The 25,398-nt window shown below is 36.8% G+C and overlaps 1 long non-coding RNA gene across 1 annotated transcript; it reads right to left on the reverse strand.

Moving 5' to 3' along the window:
• Nucleotides 1-11,256: 11,256 nt before the first annotated feature.
• Nucleotides 11,257-21,232, reverse strand: LOC144293444 (uncharacterized). Its single transcript, XR_013360678.1, has 3 exons — nucleotides 21,165-21,232; nucleotides 17,677-17,754; nucleotides 11,257-11,369 (listed from the first exon to the last, which is right to left on the reverse strand). It is a non-coding gene; the product is annotated as an uncharacterized LOC144293444 (long non-coding RNA).
• Nucleotides 21,233-25,398: the final 4,166 nt, after the last annotated feature.

Below are 25,398 nucleotides of genomic sequence, written 5' to 3' on the forward strand. Positions count from 1 at the left end.
TTTTTTAAAAAATGCTGAATTTAATTGTCAGAACTGAAATTCTCAGCATTAATACTAAAAACATTTATGTCCACCATTCCTAAATTCAAAGGTAGTAAGCTTGGAGTGGGCAGGTTCCATATGCAAAATGGATTTTTGTGCATTTGTGTATATACTTATCTTTAAGACAATGTATATTTATAGTTTTCAGGTTTACCCGCTATTTCTGAGAGTTGGCATAAATATGTGACGGCACTATTCCTGAACTCAACCAATGGTTCAATCATTTTAGTACTGACATGCTTCAGTAAAAATAAATATAATTCAGGAAAAATCTTTCATGAATATTCCCCAAGGAACTGAAAAAATGATATGAAGCAAGATATTACTATGGGAGGATTCTATTGTCTGCACTATGCTTTGGCAAGGTTTTTGGGATACAGTCATTAAATAGGTTGGCTATAAATTAGTTTCACTGGTTAATTAAATCTAAGAGTTTGCAGGGAAGGATGTCATATTATATTGAATTTAATTTCTTAAAACACATTGATCTTATAGAATTTGTTAATGAGTTCTGAAAAGGTAGTTGGAAGCATTGGCAAAAAGTACCCAATCTCCTTTTAATCCAAAGCTGCTGCTTCTCTTCTAATTTCCGTTTTCAAGTGTGAAAGGAGTATATGTTTGTTGTTTTGGTTTGGTTTTACAAAACAGAATAAACTAAAACACCTCTCTCTAATCTCTTAGCATGAAATCACGAGGGAAAAAGTGGTATTTCAATAATCCCTTAGGAAAGCAAATACACATAAGCATTTGTAGAACATTATTTATAAACAAGAGATTATGATAGGAACTGTGTAAATAATCATTGAATTTTGCTACAGTCCTCCATTGTGGAGATAATTTGTTTTCTTCTCATCCATGTCACTGATCTATTATATAGTTAAGGAAACTAAAGAGCAGGGAAAACAAGAGACTTGACCAAGGGTGACATGCGTTGGCACTGGTGGTCCTAATGTGAATTCAGATTCTTTTGACACTGAAGGAAAAAAAAAATGTTTTTCTTGTCCCATTTCTTCTTCCTAAAAGGTACTTTATGGAAAAAGATTCAGTTGATTAGTGGAATATAGATTATTGAAGAACCAAACACACATTCCTACAACATACTCCTTCATTAACCATTAGCTTATCAAACTCTATTACAACATAATTCCAAGGAATTTTAATTTTAAGTGATATCTTTCTAAGTTAAATATTTATCAAAGGATGAAACAATTTAGATGACATGCAATATCATCGATAAAGCTTTCCTGTCCTATCTAAAAGCGAGGCATACATTTGGAAAAACCACCTATTGAAATGTGGAAGGAAAATACAATTTAGCACTGTCTTGCCAAATATGTGGATTTATTTTATCTAAAAATAGTATTTTATCTCAGTCATGTTCTTTAGCTACATTATATGCGACTACATTTCAAAGTCGGTCCATAGAGATCACTTGTATGAAAGAAATAGAGAAATATAGATGTGAAAAGTAACAATATAAATACGATATTGGCGGTGTTGCAAAAGCTGCAGAAGGAATGGAATTCTTTATGTCGTACAAGTCTGTTATTATTTCTAGTCTTAGAAATTGCAATTCAGTACTAGTGCTTAATATGTCTGAGAAAGCTGTGCCAGATTTATGTGAAAGGAACAGAACTGTCTTTGCTTTGCTTTTTTAATATCCATCAGGCAAATGGGATGTTGCTAAGTATCATTTGTGAGGCAAATACACTTCACCCTAAAGTAGAACCCATGCTGCAAAATTCTAAGGAATTGGTTAGTAGATGGGGGAGGGGGGTATAATTTGTTTTAGAAAATTATGCTAACCTTAATTGCATCATAAATATTCTAACTGTGCTTAGCATGTAAGTTTTTGGTTGTTTCCTAACAGACACAAACTACAAATGAGTGGTACAAGTAGATGAGCTAGGAAGCCCAAAACTTCCTAAAGTGAAATTCTTCTTTGGAAATTTTATGTCAATAGAGGGTTTGCAAAAGAGGACACCTTGCAAAAGAGGGTATCAAATAAAGTTTTATAACAACAGCAACAACAAAAGCACTGACTTCAATTTTAAGAGGGGAAAATCACAAAAGATACTCGCTAGATCTGGGGAAGTAAAGAGAAATAAAAGGTAAAACTTACTGAATGGTTGCTATGTTCCAAGAACTGCATAAGGAAACTTTTTACTAGTTATTTCATCTAGTCCTCAGACAGTCTGACAGGAAAGCATGGCTGGTTTTGTTTTGCCTGTGAGCAAACTACATTTCCATTTCTGAGAAGTAATAGCAATAAGAATAATAACTAGCTCAAGTTACAGATAATGTTATCCAATAACCACAGAGATGAATTAACTTGCCCAGGTAGTAGAGAACAGAGCTGAAATTAAGACCTAGGTCCGCTTCACCCCCTAAGGTCATGCTTTTTCTGTGCCATTGTGCTTTTTTCTACTCATCGCTACTTCTGGAGATTTATCATTCATTGGGATTGATGTGTTCCGGGATATAATACATAATATGAAGTATATATCTTAGAAAATGCAATGATGGTTTAAGAAAGGCTTGAATAAATGGTTTCCAAAAGTCATTCTGTGATGATGTTTAGGCTTGAGTGGCTTGTATAATAACACAGAAAACAAAAGATCAAGGCCTATTAGCCAATACTCTAAAAACATCTAACATGATTTAGTGTTTTAAAGACTGTATTAGTGAATAATAAGTATCAAAATTACTCTTTTCTAATGTCAAAGTGGGCAATTTAGAAAAGTGGGCAAGAATAATTGTCCTTTATATTGCATTTAATGTTTACTGAATGAACCAAGAGCTGTATAGATCAGAGGAGCTACATCCCAAGGAAAGAACTATTTATAAATGGATCTGTCATCTCCATCTGAGATCACTATGACTAAATCCTTTGAAAAAGTTGTTCTTCCAGACAGAATTGGTCACATTACTCAGTTAGCTTCATGATCATTAGCATCTGTATTTTATTTTTATTTTTTCTGCACTAGATTGACACGACTTGGACACATTTCAACTCTTAAAATAAGATATTTTATTTTCCACAGAAAAATAAAGTATCCAACAAAACCAATAAGCAGATCTCTTAATTTCATCAAGGCCTGGAGTTGTTTTCATTGGGAAATAAAATCAAAATGGAAAATGCTCTTTTTTATATATCTTTTTTCCAAGTAGTAGGGTTTTTTGTTTGTTTGTTTGTTTGCTTGTTTGTTTTTGTGTGTGTGTGTGTGTGTGTGTGTGTGTTTAGGGTGCCTTGATGGCTCAGTTGGTTAAGAGTCTAACTCTATGTTGGCTCTGGTCATGACCTCAGGGTCATACAATTGAGCCCAGTTTGGGCTCCACACTGGGCATAGAACCTGCTTATAATTCCCTCTCTCTCTCCCTCCTCATCTTCCCCTCTCCTGCTTTCTTTCTCTCTCTTTCAAAGATAAAAAGTTATTTTTTTATTTACTACTTTTGATTTTGTCAAGTCTGATAATATTTATTGGTAACTTTCATAAATGCATTCAATGAAATACTTTTCAGGTAATCACCACATAATACATTAGAATAACAGAAAGGAAGATAAATCAAGTATGATTGTGATTTTAATGAAAAAAAAAATTTAAAATGGGTAAAGGTGCTAATGCTAACATGACATTTTGTGAGCAGTTAAATAAAGCAGATGCTCAAAAACTTGAAATGCCCTCAAGAGCCAAGTTCTTGATTACAAGCACTCATAATACCAGCCTTATTTTGCTTAGGAGGATAATTAAGGGGGAGAAGTAGAGCTTAGTTTACATGATGATTTCCGAAACCTTCTGATAACCTAAGACCAATGGTAGGAGGACATAAGTAAGTAAACTTACCTTAGAAGTTATCCAGGAGTAACTGATGAAATGATTGGACTTTTATAAAATTTCTTGATTGTGCCTCGGGATTATTTTCAATATGTTAGAATAGTGATTTTGAGAATTTGCAATATGACAACAGCTTACTAATTGGGTTTTAGTGGACAAGGGGGTTTGATTGTATGGCTATAAACAATGTAATTTCTAGTACAGCAGAGCTACATTAATTGTGTCAAGGATATAGGGCAGAGGGTATAGCACATGGATAACAAAACATGTTTCTTGTTCAGAAGCCAGAAAAACCAAAAATAGATAAACAGAATGTGTATAGATCAGGATGAGTAACTCACAACTGGGCACTTTTTAAGGAAATAAAATAATTAACGTTACTGGGAGAGAGAAAGTAGTGAGAGGAAAGCAGGTGTTGAAAGCCTAAGGAGCTTAAATGGTTTTCATAAGGCAATATTAAACCATTGACATTTTTTGGAAAGGGAGTAACAAACTTAATATTTAATTCATTAGGATTAAATATTAGTAAAGATGAACTAGGGGAAATGATATCATTTCTTTAAAATCTATGCACTGAAAAGTGCCTGGGTGGCTCAGTTGGTTGAACATGCGACTCTTGATTTTGGCTCAGATCATGATCTCAGGGCCATGTCAGGCTCCATGCTCAGCACAGAGTCTGCTGATCCCTCTCTTTCTGCTCCTCCCTGCATCACCCCCCACACACACCCTCATGCTCTATCAAATAATTAAAACCTTTAAAAAAATATACGTGCTACACAATGTGTTAAGCATTTTATTAACATTAGCAATTAGAAATCTCTTAATTTATATTAGAAACATTCTAACTCTTATCTAGTTGTAAGGAAGACAAATTCATCCATAACTGCTTAAATATAAATATTTATTGTAGTGGATACAAAGGACATCTCTTAGGAAGCCAACACTAAGTTGTCTGGCTTCAGGAAATGGAAGGTTGGATGGGATGCCTGGGTGGCTCAGGGCAAACCTGGAGTCTGGGAATCAAGTCCCACTTTGAGCTCCCTGCATGGAGCCTGCTTCTCCCTCTACCTGTGTCTCTGCCTTTCTCTATGTCTCTCATGAATAAATAAATAAAATCTTAACAAAAAAAAAAAGGAACTGGAAGGTTGGGATCTAATTCTCCTTTCCCATCTTTCAAGGGCTATATGTTCTATCTAGCATCCATTTATCTTGTTTTTCAACAAAAATTAGTTCATCTTGTGCGTGTTCATATTTGTATCTTACCAATACTTAAGGAGCACTTGATACCCATCCTTTTAGTCTTCATAGTGAAACCATAAGGTAGAGATTATTATCTTTATTTTTTAAATGTAAATGAGGTACTGAGAGTTTAAGTAGCTTGCCAAAGGTTGCCCAGCTAGAATGGGAGATGCTGTGATTGAAACTCAGACTAGACTTAGCTACATATTCCTGTTCTTTTTTTTTTTTTTTAATAATTTTTTATTTATTTATTTTTTTATTTATGATAGTCACAGAGAGAGAGAGAGAGAGGCAGAGACATAGGCAGAGGGAGAAGCAGGCCCCATGCACCAGGAGCCCGATGTAGGATTTGATCCCGGGTCTCCAGGATCGCACCCTGGGCCAAAGGCAGGCACCAAACCGCTGCGCCACCCAAGGATCCCCATATTCCTGTTCTTGATGACAGTCTTATGGCTACTGCATTGGCCAACATGGCCATTATTAGGCTTAAATCTCCATGAAGACTTCAAGGTTCTCCCTGCTAGAGTATTTTCAGCCTTCCAGTCCAAGTATTGGAAAGAACAGGATGTTCTGAAAGGATTACTGGATTCTACTAGCAGTTTGAGATAGAGATGGGACACAAGTAGCCATACTGGGTCTGTAATTTATAATTCTCTTTATCTATTTTTTGGAAACCCCAAACTGGTATCTTCCACATTAACTCAGCCTATGTTTTCTTATAGTTAAAAATATTTTTAAAGCCCAGTTAATGGTAGATATCAAATAGCATAAATAAATAGCATGAATATATCTGGAGAAGGAAACCTTGGTAAAGTTCTGTTTATTCATTAATGGTAGGGACTGGGCATCTGAAACAACCAGAAAGAACAGGAAAAAATAAGATCTATTTATAAAGTTTGTAAACACCAAAGAAAGATAGGGAAGGGGAGGAAGAAGAAAGAGAAAGGAAATAACATAGATTAAAAAAAAAAAAAGAGTTCAATGTGTACATAGCAGACAGTATGATATAAAGTTTAGGTGAATGCGCTTTGAGACAAGATTGCCTGAGCATAAATTTATCCTTTACCATTTGACCTTGAAAGTTATTTATCCTCTTTGTGCCCCTGTATGCCAATTTATATATAAATTGAAATCTGTAATACTACTTCACAGAGTTGTTGAGTGGGTTATTGTGGGGAATCAATACAAAAATGCATTGCAATGTATGATTACAGTGAATATTAAGATATTTAAGGATATGTGGAATTCTAAAGGAAAGGAAGCTATTTGTTGAAGCTTTAAGAAAAAAAAAAGCCTGTTGTAGCAAGTTAGATTGGTAAGGAAAATGGCAATGAAATACTGACCGGGATGTAAAATCGAATTAGATAACTCTGTTAAACAAGCTTTCAAAAAAAAAAAAAAAAAAAAAACAAGCTTTCAGGGTGCTCGGGTGGCTCAGCTGGTTAAGCATGTGACTCTTGATTTCAGCTCAGGTCATGATCTTGGGGTTTTGGGATCGTGCTCCATGTCAGGGTTTGTATTGGGCATGAAGCCTGCTTAGGATTCTCTCTCCCCCTCTCCCTCTGCCCTGCCCCCCCAACCCCTCACCTCTGTTCTCTAAAAAATTGAAAACAAAAATCTCATTGACTGTATCACTTCCTATAAAAGGTTAAAAAATACTGATCTAGTGGAAAAAAAAGTATTCATATAATCAAATATTTAACTTGCTTCAATTTTTCTTTGACAAAGTAAATGTCTTTTGTTATGCACTTCCTCGATTACACACTAACACAATAAGATTTAACATGATTGTCTATTGTTTAAAAGTAATTTTTCAATTAACTCGGCACAAAGAATGTGTTCCAAAATTAGTAATGTAAGTCGACTTAAAATTTTCCTTTATAATGCACTCCAGTTATAATTTATGGCAAAATAATATTGGAAATAACCCCAAATAGAAGAGTTAGTGTTTCCACGGTTACGGGCTATAACACAGGATATTCTTTCTTTGAATTGATTCTTTTGCATTTTATTTCAGTTTTCAATCTTCCTCCTTTTTAAAGTCTCTGTGTGCTTTCTTCAGGTTAGGCTGCAAAATGGAGATGACAGAAAAGAAATATCACATTTGCAAGATAGATGTGAAAGATAGTTGAAATTGTTTTTCAGTAATTCTGAGTTCACATCTGGTTTTGTGGATGCTGGAGATTGGACCCGATATGTAATCAATCTAGAGAGAGACAATTCTAGCATTGCTGCTAATAGTCTCATTATTGGTAAATTCTTCTCTATTAGTTATCTATTTTTGCATCACAAGTTATTCCAAACGTAGCAACTTAAAACAACATGTATTTATTATTTCCAAGTTTCTATGAATAAAAGATATGGGCACAGTTTATCACGAGCCTCTGCTTCCTCGTCTGTCATGAGGCTATAATCAGTATATCAGCCCTGGGGTCTGTGGTTCCATCTCAAGTCTCAACTGGAGACATGGAGTCTTCAGGCACATTTAGGTGACATTTGACAGGACTGAGTTTCTCGAGGGCTGGTAGGCAGAGAGTTCCTGATCACTGTTGTCTGGAGACCATGCTAAGTCTCTTTCCATGGTGACCAATCTTCCTAATGCAGCTTGCTTTATCAAAGTATCAAAACAAAATGGCAATAAAATAAATTTGCCATCAAGAGAGAAACTATAATCTTTTGTGACCAAATCATGTAAGTGGCATCTCAGTACTTGCGTGGTATTCTTTCGATTAGAAAACAAGTCACTACATTTAGCCCACACTCGAATGCAGGGATTCCATAGTGTGTTAATACCATCTGGAGGATCTCACTGGAGGCCATCTCGGAAGTCCACTTACCACAACCTCCATCTCACTATTACATTATCATTGCTGTTTTTTATGGATTAAAAACAACTAATTACCTACCACTAGCTCAGCTACTCCAAACCCTGTTGCCTCCAGCAAAATATGTATTGTATTCCATTAAACTGTTTACTTATACATTACATTGTAGGGCCCAGGGATAGTGATTTAGTAAACTTTATTCTGGTTCTGTGAAAGGCGTTTATCCTATTGATGTGCTCAGCCACATTTAATTTGGTTCCTCTACTGTGCCCCTGTATTGTTCAAACGAAAGCTTATCTATGTGAAAGTGAGACTCTTTGCTTTGAGTTATAATATATCCAGTTTTCTGCCTGTAACTGAGGAACTGACCTCATCTGAAACACAGCATTTTAATAACACAGCAACCGTAAATTACAGAGACACAGCATTTAGCACATTTCCCAGGGAGATCCACAGTCTACATCTCCCAAATGGCATTCCCCAAGTTGGGGGACTGGAAGTGCAGATCTCCTTTTCTAGATGAGTAAACTCTGACCAGACTTGAGAAGGAAGATAAATGTGAATTAAATATCTGGGTCAAACACTTTGGAGCTTTGTGACCATGGGAGAGTAGTCCAGTCTGAAAAGTTCCCATTTCCCACATGCAAATAATATTTTCCTTTGTAATAACATTTTTGTTTAACTAGATGGCATAATTTATATAATATCCTTAGCACATTATTTAATAATTTAGCTGTCATTGTCTTGACTTGATTGTGCCATACGCATGATTTGCCAATTTGGGAGGGGGAGTTATTTGCATGGTCATTTGGTGGTAATGATTCAAAGACAAACTTCAGACTTTTTTTTATGCTTGTTTTCCCATCAGATCAGGGTCAACATATAGGCAGTTATTACATGTGTCATAACCTGCTAGGTATTCATTCCATGTAGTTTGAGCATTTACTATATGCTGTGCTATTCTGGCTTCTAAGACACACAGATAAACAAGATATCATGCCTGCATTAACCATCACTTGCAGGCGTTAATAGGCACTAATCTCTGGGGCCAATCCTGGGCTTAGAAAGGAAGGATGTAAATAAATAAATAAATAAATAAATAAATAAATAAATAAATAAATAAATAAATAGGATGTGAGAAACTCTAACCTACTCATAAACTCAGCATCTATTGACTTCAGTACGAAGTTCATATAACAGTTGTTGGTCAGAGTTTTTACATTTATAAATCTATGCCTAGTTACTTAATTTTTGTCTTTTCTATACATGTATTATGATAGTATCCTCTAAGGATTGCACAAATTTGACTTGTTTGCTATCATCTAACTGACCTCACTGACACTATATGTAGTTCCTGCATGTTCTTTTCACTCTCTTATTGTGGAAGGTAATTCATCCAGGTTGCAAAACAGGTTCAGGATTTTGCTCCCAAAATCCTATTGCTGTCTTCCAATTTCTGGCTGAATTTTGAAAAAAAAAAATTTCTCATATCTCTTATGAACGTTTGTGTGGAATGTTGATGTATCACCAATAAATATGGTTAACATTTATATTCAATGATCCCATTCTCCAGGAAAACTATTACTTGATAAACATATAATACAGATATCAAGATGACCCTAAGGAGTTTTGGTCTAAAACATTGAAATTTTTACAGCGACAAGTTGTGTCAGGGAGGGAAGTCTGTACTAAGAAGATATATTCTGAAGTTATGCCTTTATGAAAATCATGTTTACTATTAATTTCAATACAGAAAGGGCAGCACTCTTATGTAACATGTATACCTCTACTACCAAATCATATTTTGTCCTTTTTCAGCTGTGGACTGTAAGGTAACAGTCATTTACTTCTGAATCTTTGCATATTTGCCTCAGCCAAGACTATTGTATTTATGAAATATTTTTTGAAGAGGGGAAAGAAAGAAGAGAAGTTGTTTTCAGGGTAAGAAGTGAAGACCAGAGTCTCCTATGAAAGCACAGCTTCCTTTCTCCATTCTAAAGACTCCTACAGACCAACAATCCTAAGCTCATATGGAGTCACTAATATGAGATTATTTTGCTGACCTATTTCTGGTTTCTCAGTGATATGATGAACAGTGTTACTGAACAGTCCGTGGATTTCCTTCTAAGCAGCCATTTGCTCTTCAATCATGGAATGCTTAGTACTCTAAGCACTACCATGTAGATAAGTCAGAGAAGGCAACAGAAGGCAAACGAATGTGATAAACTAATAAAAGGAGAATAAGAAAACCTGTTATCTGGGATTCAAGACTCTGGAGTTCTTGTCCCTCTTTTTTTTTCTAGACTGTATTGCTTGGACATGCTACTTCACTCATTGGATTCTTTTATCGCTAAGGGACATGGCTATGTAGCTTATGAATTGTCGCAGCTCCCATACTTTACAATAGAAATATTACATCCGTTTTTAGCAATACACTCTAATGCTGATCCTTTGTGGCTGAGTTAAACTCATCCAACAAGAAAGACTTGATTGGATTCTAGACTGTAAAAACTTCAATAAATAAGAGTAAATAAAAAACATACACGTGAATACATAATTAGATAATTCTAAAGTGTTGAGATCGTTGGTAAAATTCAAATATGGAATACAGATTAGATATGATTAGATATGATTAGATTAGATTAGATATGTATGTTAAGAATATGTTATCAATGTTTAATTCCTGATTTTGTTAAATGTACTGTGGTTGTTTTAAGAGTAAATCCTTATTCTCAGAAAATGCTCTGAACAATTTGAGGCTTAAAAAAATTCAATGATTTTTTTTTTAAGATTTTTAAAAATTTATTTGGGAGAGAAAAATCATGTGTGGGGAGACAGGCAGAGGGAGAGGGAGAAGAAGACTCCCAGCTGAGCAGGGAGCCCTACTCGGCACCCAATCCGAGGACACTGAGATCATGACCTGAGCCAAAGGCAGATGCTCAACCGACTGAGCCACCCATGTGTTCCTAACTTCAGTTATTTCTAATAGGGTAAAGAATAGGGTCACAGCAAAGAGCGTGTCCAAAGTATGAAGATTCTCAAGAGTACTGCAATTTCTGTTTCCAAATCTGGAGGATTCTCTATGTACTTGTCTATATATTCTGTGAGTATCTACATAATTTCTTATGAAGAATGATTTGTGCTTTTTCATTGGTGCTCTAGCTCCAGCAGTTTCCTGTTACTCAAAACTAACAATGTCTACAGTCAACATATTAAGGCAACTTATAAAGGCTTGGCATAAAGAATCACAACTACCTTACATAAGATCAGGATGCACAAGTGTCCACTGCCTTGGAACCCAATAAAGGTTACCTGTCCACATGCCCGTAGTAGCCATAAGTGAGCTCCCATGCTCTAGGTCTTGTCAACTGTGGCTACTACACAGATGTCCTTACTCTCCAGCATTTTTAGGAGCACTGTGCAGGTGCTGTGGAAAAGTTGAAAACCATTCAGATGAGTGCATGAGCCTGAGTAAATGCTCCAGTGTCCTCTGAACACTTAGTATGACTTCACACAGTTCCATTTGCACAACTGAAAGGAATGACTATTCCCTTCACCTTCAGGATTATGCCTTGTGACATAGACTTCAAGACATGGCTTAGGTTTTAGAGAAACAGTTGTTACTTGAGAGTCTATCTTTTGCTCTGAAAGTCTGTCAGATATTCATTCCATGTAGAGCTTAAAGTTAGTGGTAAAACAGCCTTAGAAGGATCACCCTGAGTACATAAATGATGGCAAAAGGCAATAGTAACACTACCAGCTTTTCAGCCAAATGGCTTTGGTTTAAGTCCTGGTTCTTTCACACGCTATGACATCAGGCAAGTTTTTTTTTTTTTTTTAACACCTTTTAATCTCAGTTTCCCCATTTGTGTAATGGCGCCAATATTAATACCCAACTCATAAGGGTGAAATGAGATTTGATGCAGAATATCTGAAGTTTATAGAAGGGTGCCAGTGACAACTTCAGTCCTCAATGAATTAGCTGTTGCCTCATTTAAAATATTTCCCTTATGTTTATGACAAGGTTCACTCCCTATAATTTGTATTATTTTCAGTAATCTCAAGTTACATCAAAGTATACTCTGTTCTAAATGTCAACATTTTTGGATGCAACAGTCATATTTTAAAATTCTTTGGTCTAAATTTCATTGGCTTTTCCACACATAATGTAAAATTATGGCCTTCTGTCTTCCTGGCTACTATTCTCTAGGACACAATCCAGATTGGTCATGTTCCTCACAAAAGTGGGACCTAGAACTTTCTGAAAATGAACTTTTCATTATATCTCCTTTTTTTGGATGCCATGCTTCTATCTCAAAACTCATCTATCAGCCTTAGAGGCAGCTGCTTAGCACTGTTGTTTACGTTGCTCAGTGGTCTTTCTCTTCTACTGTCTTAACACTTTTTTTCCTCCTAAACTCACAAAACTGATTTGTTACTTTATGTCTAAAATTGTGGCTTATTTTTCTGTCTGAATTTCATTTCAGTGAAAAAAAGAAAAAAATCCTGTTACCTAGGATCTTATAGGTTCCTTCCTGCTCTGAAATTTCTTGATTTAGTACCTTTATATTTATCCCTATTATAATTCATCATATTTGGTCTGGCCCTAATTTCCAGCAGGTGGAGATAAAGAACACTGATTGTGTCAAGTAACTTAATCCACTGATTCTTCTTTAAGTGCTATGCTATAAGAAATTTAGTCAAAAGCCATCTATAACCTCAAATAAGACAATGGTTAGGAGAGAATGTTGGCAATACCAAGGGCCGAATCAAAAGCAGCCCAGTTACCTCGTCTGATCATTAACCATCGCTGTCCAGCATCTAATAACCTTGTAGTACCTACCATGTGTTCTAGGTGATAAAAACATCATTATTATTTTATTTCATCATTTAATGTTTAGATGAAACCCCAGTGCTTTTTACTTCCTTAAATGTGTAAGGTCGTTTTCTTCTTATCAGATTGTCAGAACTAATGGTAAGCATTTATTGTTTGTTTAAGGAAAATATGCCTCATAAAAGTAGAGTCAAATAGGAAAGTCTGCAAAAGTCAAATTTCACACAATGTTAATCCGTTTCAGCTGGGTTTTAACTATTTTTATTTATTTATTTATTTATTTATTTATTTATTTATTTATTTAAAAAAATTAAAGATTTATTTATTTACCCATGAGAGACACAGAGAGAGAGGCAGAGACACAGGCAGAGGGAGCCCAACATGGGACTCGATCCCAGCACCTTGGGATCATGCCCTGAGCCGAAGGCAGACATTCAACCGCTGAGCCACCCAGACGCCCCTATTTTTTTTTTTTTTACATATATTTATTTTAGAGAGAGAGAGAGCAAGGAGAGGAGCCAAGGGAGGGAGAGAATCTCAGGCAGACTCTGCATGGAGCCAGATGTGGGGCCTTAGATCATGACTTGAGCTGGGATCAAGAGTTGGATGCTTAATCGACTGAGCCACCCAAGTGCCCCTGGCTTTAGCTATTTTGCACAGTATTCTTGAAGTGATGAGTAAAAGACCTTGTCATAAACAAAGCCAATGGACAAAATAACACATTTTCATGGAGAAAAAAAAAAAAAAAAGATTTCTCAATTCTGTATCCTTGCCTGTTTGGGGAGAAAGTACTTAAGAAACAGGGGCTGTGGTCACTTCTTTCTATTAAACATGCTGTTTCATGTCTTGTGGCATAACAGAATCAAACCACAGATGCTCCACTGCTTTGGTGAGACTGAGAATGTGTCATCATGGCTCCTAAAGAACTATTATTTGATCTCTTCCTCTCTTGCACATATTGGCCTGCATTTTCTGTTGATTCTTGAAGTCTGTAAATAAACCAGTTTAATTAAAAAGGTAGAGAAAGACAGGCATCTGGTAGGGATGTTTATTGCCAGGTGGCCTGACCTTCTCTTGCCAAGGTAATTTACTTTGCTAGGGTTATTTATTTTCTTTCTTTTTTTTTGAGGCATACAGGAAAATACTAATTAATTCTCTGAATTGTGAAGTAGCTCAGAGATGACAACAATTTTCTGTTTCTGTGTGTAAGAGCTATTAGGGTCATGAGGAATGGGAGAAAAGACAATATTTTTTAGTCCTCCTATGGAACAGATTATAAACTTGGTGTATTATATATTCCACATAATTGTAAGAGCCACCTTGTATCATGGTATCACCCGTGGAGGGAAACTGAGCTTAGAGGAGTGAACTTTTTGGCCTAATGTCATTAACTCATAACTACAAGGAATTGGGATTTTGAGCATAGGTTTTCTAGGCCCTATAATCCATACATTTTGACTTCCTTTATATTATATACCCACTATAGATAATTCAAACCTATGCAATACCTTTAATTTCTAGGCAACTCATTATTGACCATAATTTGCTATTTCCTAAAAGAAAAAGAACATCTGATACATTTTTTTTTTCCTAGCAACTTGCTACCAGGTGCTGGAATAATTAATATTTCCAAATAAAAATCCTAGCTCTTTTCAGGTCAAAATTCAAATATTACCTATACATATGTGGATCCTTCCTTTCCTACCCTCTTCCATATAGGAAGGGTGTTGGCCTTGTGGTTCCCATTTCTAAATGTCGCTAATATAAAATAGATTTGGCTTTATGTTCCAAGTACATCATGCATTTAAAACCTTTTGGGATTAGGTGGTTCTTTGGCCAGTGAAATGTAAGAGTAAGTGACATCTGTTATTTCTAGGTATAAGATTTTGAAAAAAAAAAAAAAAAAAGCCAATGTCCCGTTCACCCCATCTGCTATTTGCTGCTGTTTGGTGACAGTCAAGTTGAGCTGAAGCTTTTTTCAGTGTGGACTTTTGAGTGACTGCTATGGGCAGACCTGCCCCTTTAGTCAGAATAGGTTAGATTTTGTTGTTATAATAAAACACTCTCAGACTTTCCATGGCTTAGCTCAATAAAAGGTTATTTCTCACTCCTATGAAATATTCATGAGCTGACTCAGGACCCTAAGCCATGTTTTAATTATCCTTACCATTGGTGCCTGGACTGATAGAGCTAGCTACTACCTATTACCTTTCTTAGATCCATGGAAAAAGAGGAGAGCAGAGAAGTGCTGACTGGCTTATTCATTTCCTGTTCACTATGCTTTGACCAGAGCAACTTGCATGGCCACATCAGAGTTCAAGGGGGAGGAGGCATAGGGTTTTGCCATCTGCCTGGAAAAGGAGTGCCAAATATTTGTGAGCAGTCTTCATGGCAACCACAACCTCTAGTCTACCCCCTTGTGTTACACATACAGCCTAAGCAAGAAATGAGGTCACTGGGATAATCAAGGAGGTATTGGGGTTGTTACTTCAGCAGTATCAGCCCAACTGGACCCAAATAGTCATCAGGAGAGAATGAGTTAAGAAATCCTATTTCACATATACTAGCAGTTACTAATCCAAGGCATACATTAGAATAACCTAAAAAAATTTTTTTTAAAGATTTTATTTATTCATAAGAGACAGAGGCAGAGACAAAGGCAGAGGGAGAAGCAGGCTCCATGCAGGGAGCCCAATGTGGGACTTGATCCTGGGACCCCGGGATCACACCCTGAGCCAAAGTCAGATGTTCAACCGCTGAGCCACCCAGGTGTCTCAAGAATCATCTAAAATGTTTTTAAAAGTATTAGGACTCAAGGCTCTCTAGCCACCAATATCATTAGAAACTTAGGGATGGCCTGGGCCTTGATATTTTTTTTTTTTTTAAGTTTCCCAAAGGATTGTGATATGCAGCCAGAGCTGAGAACTATTGATACGTATAACAGAAGATTAGGTATATGATGTAAAACTATAGGTGATGATTTGTAATCATGCTCATTTTCTATGAAAATCTACTTCAAGTTTAAAAGCAAGTCATAAAACACTTTGATATCTGCTCTATAACTGGGTACCTATATTTGTTTAAATGTACAGAAAAGTTTAGAATGCTGCATTGTCAAATCTTACATACATTTTCCACTGAGGCATGGCTAGGACTTTTCATGACTTACTACAAGGAAGAAGAAAAGGTTTTAAGCTATACTTAGTTTTCATTTTCTTTTTTCTAAGTTATTGATGATTATTTTATGTTTCTATAATCGTAATCTTGTATAAGTAAAATATTTAATGTTAAAATTTAAAGGGCAAATATCACTTAATACATCAAAAATATAAAAGCATGCCATAATTGAAAGTAGGTAACTATAATGTTAATTATTATGTCAGTCTTCAGGGTGCCTGGGTGGCTCAGTTAGCTGAGCATTTGACTCTTGGTTTCTGCTCAGGTCATGATCCACAGGCTTACTGCGGAGTAGGCTTGAGATTCTCTCTCTCTCTCTCTCTCTCTCTCTGCCTCCCCCTCCCCCCACTCATACATGCTCCTTCTTCCTTTCTCTAACTAAATGAATCAAATTTTAAAATAAAAAAAAAAGACGTCAGTTTTCACCAGAGTAAATAACAAAGGTAAAGAGCAAAATTCCCAGATTTCTTAGGGAGAGTTAGAGGAGAACTTAATTATTTTAAATCTTTTCTGGTGGAATTAACACTTTAAGTTCCATCCATTTATTTAAAATATTATAGATAAAATACATTTGGGAAACAAGTATCCTAAGAGCTTTCATCCTAAGTTATTAAAATACTATACATGTAGAATATTGAAAAGACTTTTGTATAGCTGTAGGAATAGAAAATACATAATTCAAATGAATAGACATGGTTGTGGTAGACCCCAAAATATATAAGAATCTAGAATGTGGTAAAGGTGGTATTTCAAAGTATGGAAAGAGAAAATATACAGTACTGAGAAATGTACTCTGTTGAAAAAAAAAGATTCTTACTCCTTATTGTAAATCAAAAATTATCATTATCCAAAATTTAATGTGGAATATAGCCTTTAATAAGTAAAACATAAAAGAAAATAAAAGTAACACATAGGTAAAGAGTCATCTTATAAAAGAAAAAGCTTTTACAAAAATAGGCTCATGGAAAGATGCTACGTTGAGGATTTTTACACACTTGTAAAAATAAAAATCTAAATTATCTGTGTCATTATGTATCACAAAACAATCAAAGTCCATTAGCACCTTGGGATATTTAACACATTTTAGGCAAAATATTAGTAATCTTTAATCCAGAACTCCAGAAAAATTATTGGAAAATGTTTAGCAAATCAAAAGAAAAAAAAGAAAACAGGTGAAGAGATAATTGGCAAAAGAAATACAAGGTAATTGGTTCAATATCCATGTATTTATACTCTGCCTTTTGATGGACACATTGTTCTAAATAGAATCTGTGCCATCCGAGTGTATTTTCTAGTAGAGGGAAATAAAAGGAATAATCAAGTGTGTCGTGAATGTAATGCTGAATAATAAAGCAGCTTATGGGCATTAGGACATATGCTGTGGGATTTAGGAGTGGCTAATTTGTAGGGGATGCGCAGAGGAAAGCTTCAGTGAATCACTGAGTCATGTGGGCAGAGTGCTTCCCAGAGAGAAGATACACACGTGGTTGCTGAGGATGAATGTGCTCTGTGAGCTCTGGGGACAATGACACAATGCCCTTGGGATGGTGTGGGGTCTGGGGAAACAGTGCATACGAAAGTGTTCTGTAGATTTGTGTAGGGACAACGTGTGAAAGAGTCATCTAGAACAGGAGAATGAATAGGCTAGAGCCACAGAGTCAAAGTGCCAGGATCCACCAACAATGGACAGTTCTTAGTGGTTGCACACTGAAGGTGAGCTTACCTGTATTTGCTTTTCCAGCCATGTTCCTTTGTGGACCCAGAGAACATGGTGTTAAAACTGAGTTAATCTTGGGATTTTCTAGGCCAGAAAAACAAGAAAAGCAAAAACGAGCAAAGGACTTCAGGGTATATGCAAGAGAGTTACTACCTGCAACCAGTAAGAAATTTAAAAAAATAATAATAATAAAAATATTTAATTCAAGTAAAAGCCATAATATAACTTACAAAATACTCATGTAAACTCATCACTGAATCACATGGGATATCATTATATTTGAAAATATTAGCAAAATTTGGCAAGAGTAGGAAAAAGGAAACCCCTTTATAACCTACAAGTGGTTTGATGTCATTGTATGAGAATGTTGCAATTGATATCTAAATCTTTAAAAGGTTACTCAAAATTCACAAGTTTTGGGGCACCTGGGTGGCTCAGTCAGGTAAGCATCTGCCTTCAGCTCAGGTCGTGATCCTGGGGTCCTGGGATTGAGCCCCAGATCAGCTTCCTGTTTGGCAGGGAGTCGGCTTCTCCCTCTTCCTCTGCCTCTCCCCCTGCTTGTGCTCGCTCGCTTTCTTTCTGTCAAATAAATAAATCTTAAAAAAAAAAAAAAGAAAGAAATTCACTAGTTTTAGAGGAGTGGATTTGTATTTTTCCAGATGGATCTTTATTTTAATATTCCACATAGTAGGAAAAATATTGAAATCCAACTGAAGTAGTTTCCAGATACCCTATCCTAAGTGTCCGACAATAGGTAATGGAGTACATGCCTTTGATATAAATTTATCTTTGTCCAAACACTTGGAAATATGTTCATTTGTGTATGTGTGTGTAGATGAATATACTTTAAAGATATATCAAGCTTGTACCCTGAGATATAAACACACACATGATGTTTAAATATTTACTCACAAAAAAATAGCACGTAATTTTGTTTTTGAAATCTTGTTTTGTGAAAGTTATGTTTTACTTATATATTGTGTACATATGTAGATATCTGCATATATGCTCCATATACATGTATTTTATGTATACATACTACACATACATATACATGTGCATATAAATTTATACATATATTTGCATAGACCTACATATGCATAAATACAGACATCTAAGATACATGATAATGGAGTGATCTAACAGGGAGGGTTCAATACAAAGATTAATGTACTGACTTGATGCTTTTACATGACTGGCTTCAAGTCTCTGGCCTGGGTGGTTTTACCATTGGTAAGTTACAGGTGACATGTACCTCATAAATTCTGGAAAATGTTAAATAAGAAACTTATTCAAAGAAAGGACCAGCCATTCTGATTCTGCCAATTACAGTTTCCTTCAATAGTAATCTTCTAACCAGATTTATCAATTTCCACTATTAGGTAGATGGTGGTAAATTTCATGATTATCTTCTGAAGCTTCAAAATGTGCTGCAAATAGTCCATACCTATCCTTTTTATTCTCAGTAATTTTCTTTTTTTTCTTTTTAGATTCCATTTTCTACTTCCCTCATAATGGTCCCTATTTTTCTTAATATGTACCCATGGATAGTTTTATTGACTAGATATTCTATGGAAGAACTTCATTCCAAAAAACCAATCTGTGCAAAAAAAGACCTTTAGTACCAAACACTCTTTCATTTTTTTTTTTTCATTTTTTTTTAAGATTTTATTTATTCATTAGAGACACACAGACAGAGAGGCAGTGACACAGGTAGAGGGAGAAGCAGGTTCCATGCAGGGATCCCGATGTGGGACTCAATCCTAAGACTCCAGGATCATGCCCTGAGCTGAAGGCAGATGCTCAACTGCTGAGCCACTCAGGCATCCCTTGATTTTTTTTTTTTTTTAATTGAGAAACAGGAAGCATGGATCATCTACATCCTCCCACCATCTGAAATAACATGGCATGGCCAGTGGCAGTGGCAGAAATTCTGGGGTCCACATATGATAGAAGAAAGTATAGCATTGAAAAAAAGAGAAGTCATATAGGTAGTGGATACAGGGGCATTTAAATTTGCATATTTTTTATAGATCTGTTTACTTATTTGAGGGAGAGAGAGAAAAGGAAGGAAGGAAGGAAAGAAGGAAGGGGGCAAAAGGGGAGAGAACCTCAGGCAGACTCCTTGCTGACCTGGGAGCCCCACCCAAGGCTCAATCCCACAATCCTGACATCACAACCTGGGTCACAATTAGGAGTTGGATGTTTAACCTACTGAGCCACCCAGGCACCCTTGTATTTTCATTTCTAGTTATGCATGAGAGTTGTCAAGAAAGATTGTGAGAAACCATGTTCTAGAATATCCTAAAAGGGAAGGAAAAATATATTGAAAAAAATAGTATCTCTAAGATATAAATTGTCTAACTTTCAGTCTTATTTGAAGTTGTTTTCATTTTTGGATTCAGCTGCTTCCTGTGGAAAAAAGAGACCGGGTCCAGAAGGAAGCAAGAAGGTGGCCCATGGTGGTTTAATTTACATTTTTGGGTCTGCTTAGAGTTGAGTGTGTAAGGTGCAGTACCTTGCTGAGTCATTTTTACTTATGTTGCTTTAATGGTGATATAAAGGTTCAATTTTATAGGGACCCTTATTGTTTTTAGAGTAAAACCTCAAAGACTATGTAGAAACAAGTGCCAAGGCAATACTGGAGTACTGGTGAAAATACACACTTTGTGATGAGATGACCTGGGTGGAAAATTGGAAACTGAGTTAATGTCATCAAGAAATTATTATTTTGTTTAATGGTCATGAGAGGTTGTAACATGGCAATTTTTTTTTTTTTACTTGCCCAGTTCCTTCAAGACCTATGCTCTTTTTTTTTTTTTTTTTGGAAGACATGTGAAGACAATTAAAAATCTTGGGCAGCCCTGTTGGGGACCCCTCTCACTTCTGAGAACCTTCTCTGTATCTCTGCTTAATAAACTTCTACTGCTTTGCTCAAAAAAAAAAAAAAAAAATTCTCCCTAAATTGGTTCAAGTGTGCCATCCTCTTCCAGGGAAGACTGAATCGGCTGGACATTTGCATATCACAGTGGGACTTACAATGCAGTATTACTTTGGATCTGTGTGTCACATGTGTCCATGTCATAGGACAAATAGAAAGTAATAAGCCTTGTACAGTCCAATCGAGTATATGGACAAGGTTGGGTCAGCTCGAGGCAACATGGTTGGTTGCCTTTAGCTAAAAGCTGCCTCAGAGTTTGCTTGATCTCTCTGAGGACTGAAGGGAGAACTATTTCGCCTTCTATTAATGCCTTCACAGTGCTGGTTGGGGACACTCCGTCATGATAGGCTCTAGAGGGATTCACAGAAACTAACATGGCAAAAGCCAAGGATGAAAGTTTCAAATTATGGTTAAAATCTGCTCTTAGCGTAATCCGGCATTAGATATTCTTTAAAGTTCGTATGGCCTGATGTGTGAAAGGCAGCCTATAAAAGACACCTGAGGACTCAAAGACATAACAACATGATGGTTTCCATTTCCATATAGGACTCACTTCCTAGGAGATGCATGAGGCTGAGTGGAATTCGTCTACCATCTGTGTGTTGAATTTATGGGTATCTGGAAAAAGAGAAAATAATTCAGATTGGAAAAATTGCTATACAATACTTTTTATGGGGTGAGAGAGAATCAGAATTGAACTCTTCAGAATTTGGGAAATGCTAAATAATCTCATGACTCTTTCAACTGTGGACATGATCAGTAATTAAGGAATGACTGGCCTCATGCACCATCTCTCTTCACTCACCTTAGTCACTGGCTGTGAGCAGGGATTAAACCTGTTCGTGGGCACCTTTCCTTTTTTTCCCCTTTTCCAAGTTTATGCAAGGGGGTTATCTGATAGAAAAAGCCAGCCTAAGCTTAACTTTGGAACCAGAACTGTTCAAAGGAATTTACACCTAACCCCGTAGTATAAGGGAAAAAGCAAGAGGAGAATTTGCCATTCAGTAGAGGAGCCTATGAGCAAAGTAGAGATTACATCTCTTATTTTTCTGATCAAAAATTCTTGCCAGGAACTTCTCCAGAGAAAAATAAAGGAGAGAAAAGTGTTTTGTTTTGTTTTGTTTTGTTTTGTTTTCTCAAGAGATTCTATGCATGGATGTCCATGATGACAAGGGAGGACCAGGAGTTAACCACCCTGAAGTATCCAGGTACCATCATTATACAGAGACGGGACTCCTGATAGCCAGTTCTGTCCAGGAGATAATGCAGCTCTAACATCACATGGGAGGGGAAAGGAAGAGGAAATCAAGAATCCCTGGGGCAACCATAGATTATGGTCAACTGGGGACTGAGGAACACAATTTTTAAGAATTGCTATTCTGGTTTGCTAATGTACCCTTGAGTGCTCTTAGAGACAAATAATGATAAGTGTCTTGTGATTGTTGTTGTTTAGTGGAGTGTGAATTTTTGTGATGATCCCATAAAGGAACCAAATCCAATGAATACTAGGATGTCCTCAAATCATACAAACACCCCTTCTAAAGAAATCTGAATACTCACCTCTACTCAGTCAGCAGAGTAGTCAGCAGAGTAGTCAGCAGGAAAAGACTATTAAGAGATTTTATGACAATTTCTTTTAAATCAAACTACTGTTAGAAATGTTAACTAGTCTACGGCCATACCACCCTGAACATGTCCGATCTCGTCTGATCTCGGAAGCTAAGCAGGGTCGGGCCTGGTTAGTACTTGGATGGGAGAAATGTTAACTAAAAATAATAATAATAATAAATAAGAAAAAAAGAAATGTTAACTAGTGTTAACTAGGTAATCTCAGAACCAAATCAAAGCATATTAATGTGAGTAAATATTAAACTTGGACAGGAAAATGAATGCCTTTATACATCCTTGTATTAGAAATGATCTATTCCTACACCCTCGTGTAAATGTAAAAATGCAGAACCAAAGAAGTAATGACTTGTACATATTTCATAGCCATTGTCCAGATTTAGACATCATCCAAAAAAGCTTTCTGAAGATCTTTTCACCTTTAGAAAAAATTTTCCATAAACTACCTCTACTTCATTCCTACATTTTTTTTTCCCTGTTAACTCCCTGCATTCTTCTAGAAAGCTAAATATTCCGAATCGTTTGTGGATGAGTGGACCTTTAAAAAGGTCATTCTCAGTGGGTAAATTTCAATTCTTCCACACAATTTCAAGCAAGTTCAAAATATAATCAAATATGTCCTTTCATTCTTAGCACTTATGACTCTGACATTTCACCTTTTTGACATTTTAAAATGAATTGCGATCCTGGTTCAGGTGCCTGATTGGCAGCCCTGGAAAATCTAGCTACCTGGCCCATGAAATGATAAAGACTGTTGGAGCCTTATACGGGCTCTGGAATCAGGTTGCCAGGACCTGGGAAGTCATTCTGTTGTGATGAACACCTCCTCTCTGGGTCTTTCAACAACTTCTGAATTGAATGGTTACGCTACAGGGTCGCCCCCTTGGACCATTGGTAGTTGAAGTTTCTACTCGTGTGCGTACAAGTAGTGTCAAGGAAGAGCAAGACATGGCCACCCTTTCAGGCAACTGTCAATCAGCTCAGGCTGCTATAAAAAAAGCTACCACAGCATGGAGGACTTGCAATAAACATGTATTTCTCACAGTTTTGGAGGCTGGGGAATATCAGATCAGGGTGCTGGCAGATTCCTTTCTTGTGAGAACCTGCTTCCTGGTTTGCTGATGACTCTTCTTGCTGTGCGCTCACATGGCTGAGAGCAGGGAGAGGCAGGAGAGCAAGCTCTGCGATCTCTTCAAGGGCACCATTCCCATTCATAAGGGTTCCACCCTTATGATCTAGTCGCTTCTTGAAGGTCCCACCTCCTAATGTCAGCTCATTGAGGGTTAGGGTGGCAACATATGAATGGGGGGCACAAGAACATTCAAAAGCAAGAACTTTTACCTTTGTTGGGCAATCGTTTAAATAGACACGTGGGGGGGGGGGGGTCCAACAGCGTGTCATCCCCAAAGTGCCAGAGTTAACATAGCTCCTAGAACTCATTACACTGGTTACCTCTCCAGGTCTCCATGTTAGCTCTTCCCTCATCCAGATGGCTCGAGACCACTGTAGTGGCTTCAAATGATCACTTGGGTCTAGTTTGCCTTTCTTTCTGGCACACACAAAGATTTTACTCCTTTCCATTCCTTGTGGTCGGATGAGGCCATGCAGCTAGTTCTGGTCAATGGCTTGTGGGCAGGATCTGGCCGTTTAACTGACATGAGAGGATTATAAATCTCTGTGTGTATTTACTTAGCTCTGTTCAGTGTGCTGTGGACAGAAATGATCGATGTATTTAGTGGTGATCAAATAGGGCTTTTACCTGCTAGTCCTATGCCTTCCAGCTCTCTTGTGAAGACATGTATTGAAATGGAGTTTCAATAATATCAACATCGCTTATCATCCGAGCAACCTCACATTACTGCTCTGGAGAATTTAGCAGACTAACAAGAGATGTTGTGCAAGCAAGAAATAAAGGTTTTTGTTTGTTTGTTTGTTTCCCCCCTAAGCCACTGAGATTTAGAGGTGGTTTGTTCTTACACCGTAGTCCATTCTTTCCCGCCTGATATTATTTCTCTTCTGGACCTTGAAACATGTTTCAGAAGTCATAGCTGTCTTCTCCTATTCTGAGATCTTCCAGGCTGAGTTAGGGGCCTGCGCCTTTTGTGATCGCTTCAAAATCCACTTTCCTCTTCTGATGCCAACATTCATGCTATTTTTTTTCTTTTCAGGCCTTTGTGACGATACATTTTTACTCTGTAGACTCTATGAAACTGCCCCCAGCTTATGTATAGGAGCATATGATTCACACCAAAGTCAATCAATATAACACATTCCCTGTGATAAATTCAGATGTGGGCACCTGATTAATTAATTCTGAACAATATGAATCTCAAGACTTTCTTGTAATGTGGCATCAAAATATTTTCATCTTGTGGAGTGATTTGTAGTGGAAGGGAAATACCGCTAAAGCTACTGGAAGCCATTTTGCTGCCATGAGGGATGTCCATTCTAAAATCAGAGGCAAACTGCATGAAGTCAACTCACATTACAGAGAGAATTAGATGTCCTGCTATAAGACCTTCTTAAAAATCCATACCTGAACTTTTATGTTATGTGATTCAATAAATTTCCTTATTCTTAAGTGAACTTCTGCTTAGTTTTCCTATCTATTTTTCTTTCTTTTTTTTTTTTTTTCAATCCAAAAAGTATTTCTGGTATGGATTCTTCCTTCTATACTTATAATGCCAGGCAGTTTCTGCTATTAGAAAATTTAATGTGCAGGGATGCCTGGGCAGCACAGTCCATTAAGCATCTGGTTCTTGATTTTGGCTCAGGTCATGATCTCAGTGTTGTGAGGTTGAGCCCCACATGAGGCTCCTGTGGGCATGGAGCCTGCTTGAGATTCCCTCTCTCCCTCTGCCCTTCCCCTTCTACCCTCTGTAAAAGAAAAAAGAAACTATTTTAACTTGCAGATTACTATACGTCTGCATATTTGTATCTCCCTCTAAACCATAGATTTCGTGAGGCCAGAGTCTCTGTCTTTGCATTGTAAGAGTGGTACCTGGTGGTGCCAGGGTGGCTCAGTTGGTTAAACATCTGACTCTAGATTCTGACTCAGGTCACGATTTCAGGGTTGTGAGGTCAAGCCACACACGGGGCTCCATTCACACTGCATGTGGAACCTGCTTAAGATTCTCTCTCTCCCCCTCTGCCTCTCCCCC

The sequence above is a fragment of the Canis aureus genome, chromosome 21 (assembly GCF_053574225.1).
Source record: "Canis aureus isolate CA01 chromosome 21, VMU_Caureus_v.1.0, whole genome shotgun sequence".
Lineage (NCBI taxonomy): Eukaryota > Metazoa > Chordata > Mammalia > Carnivora > Canidae > Canis > Canis aureus.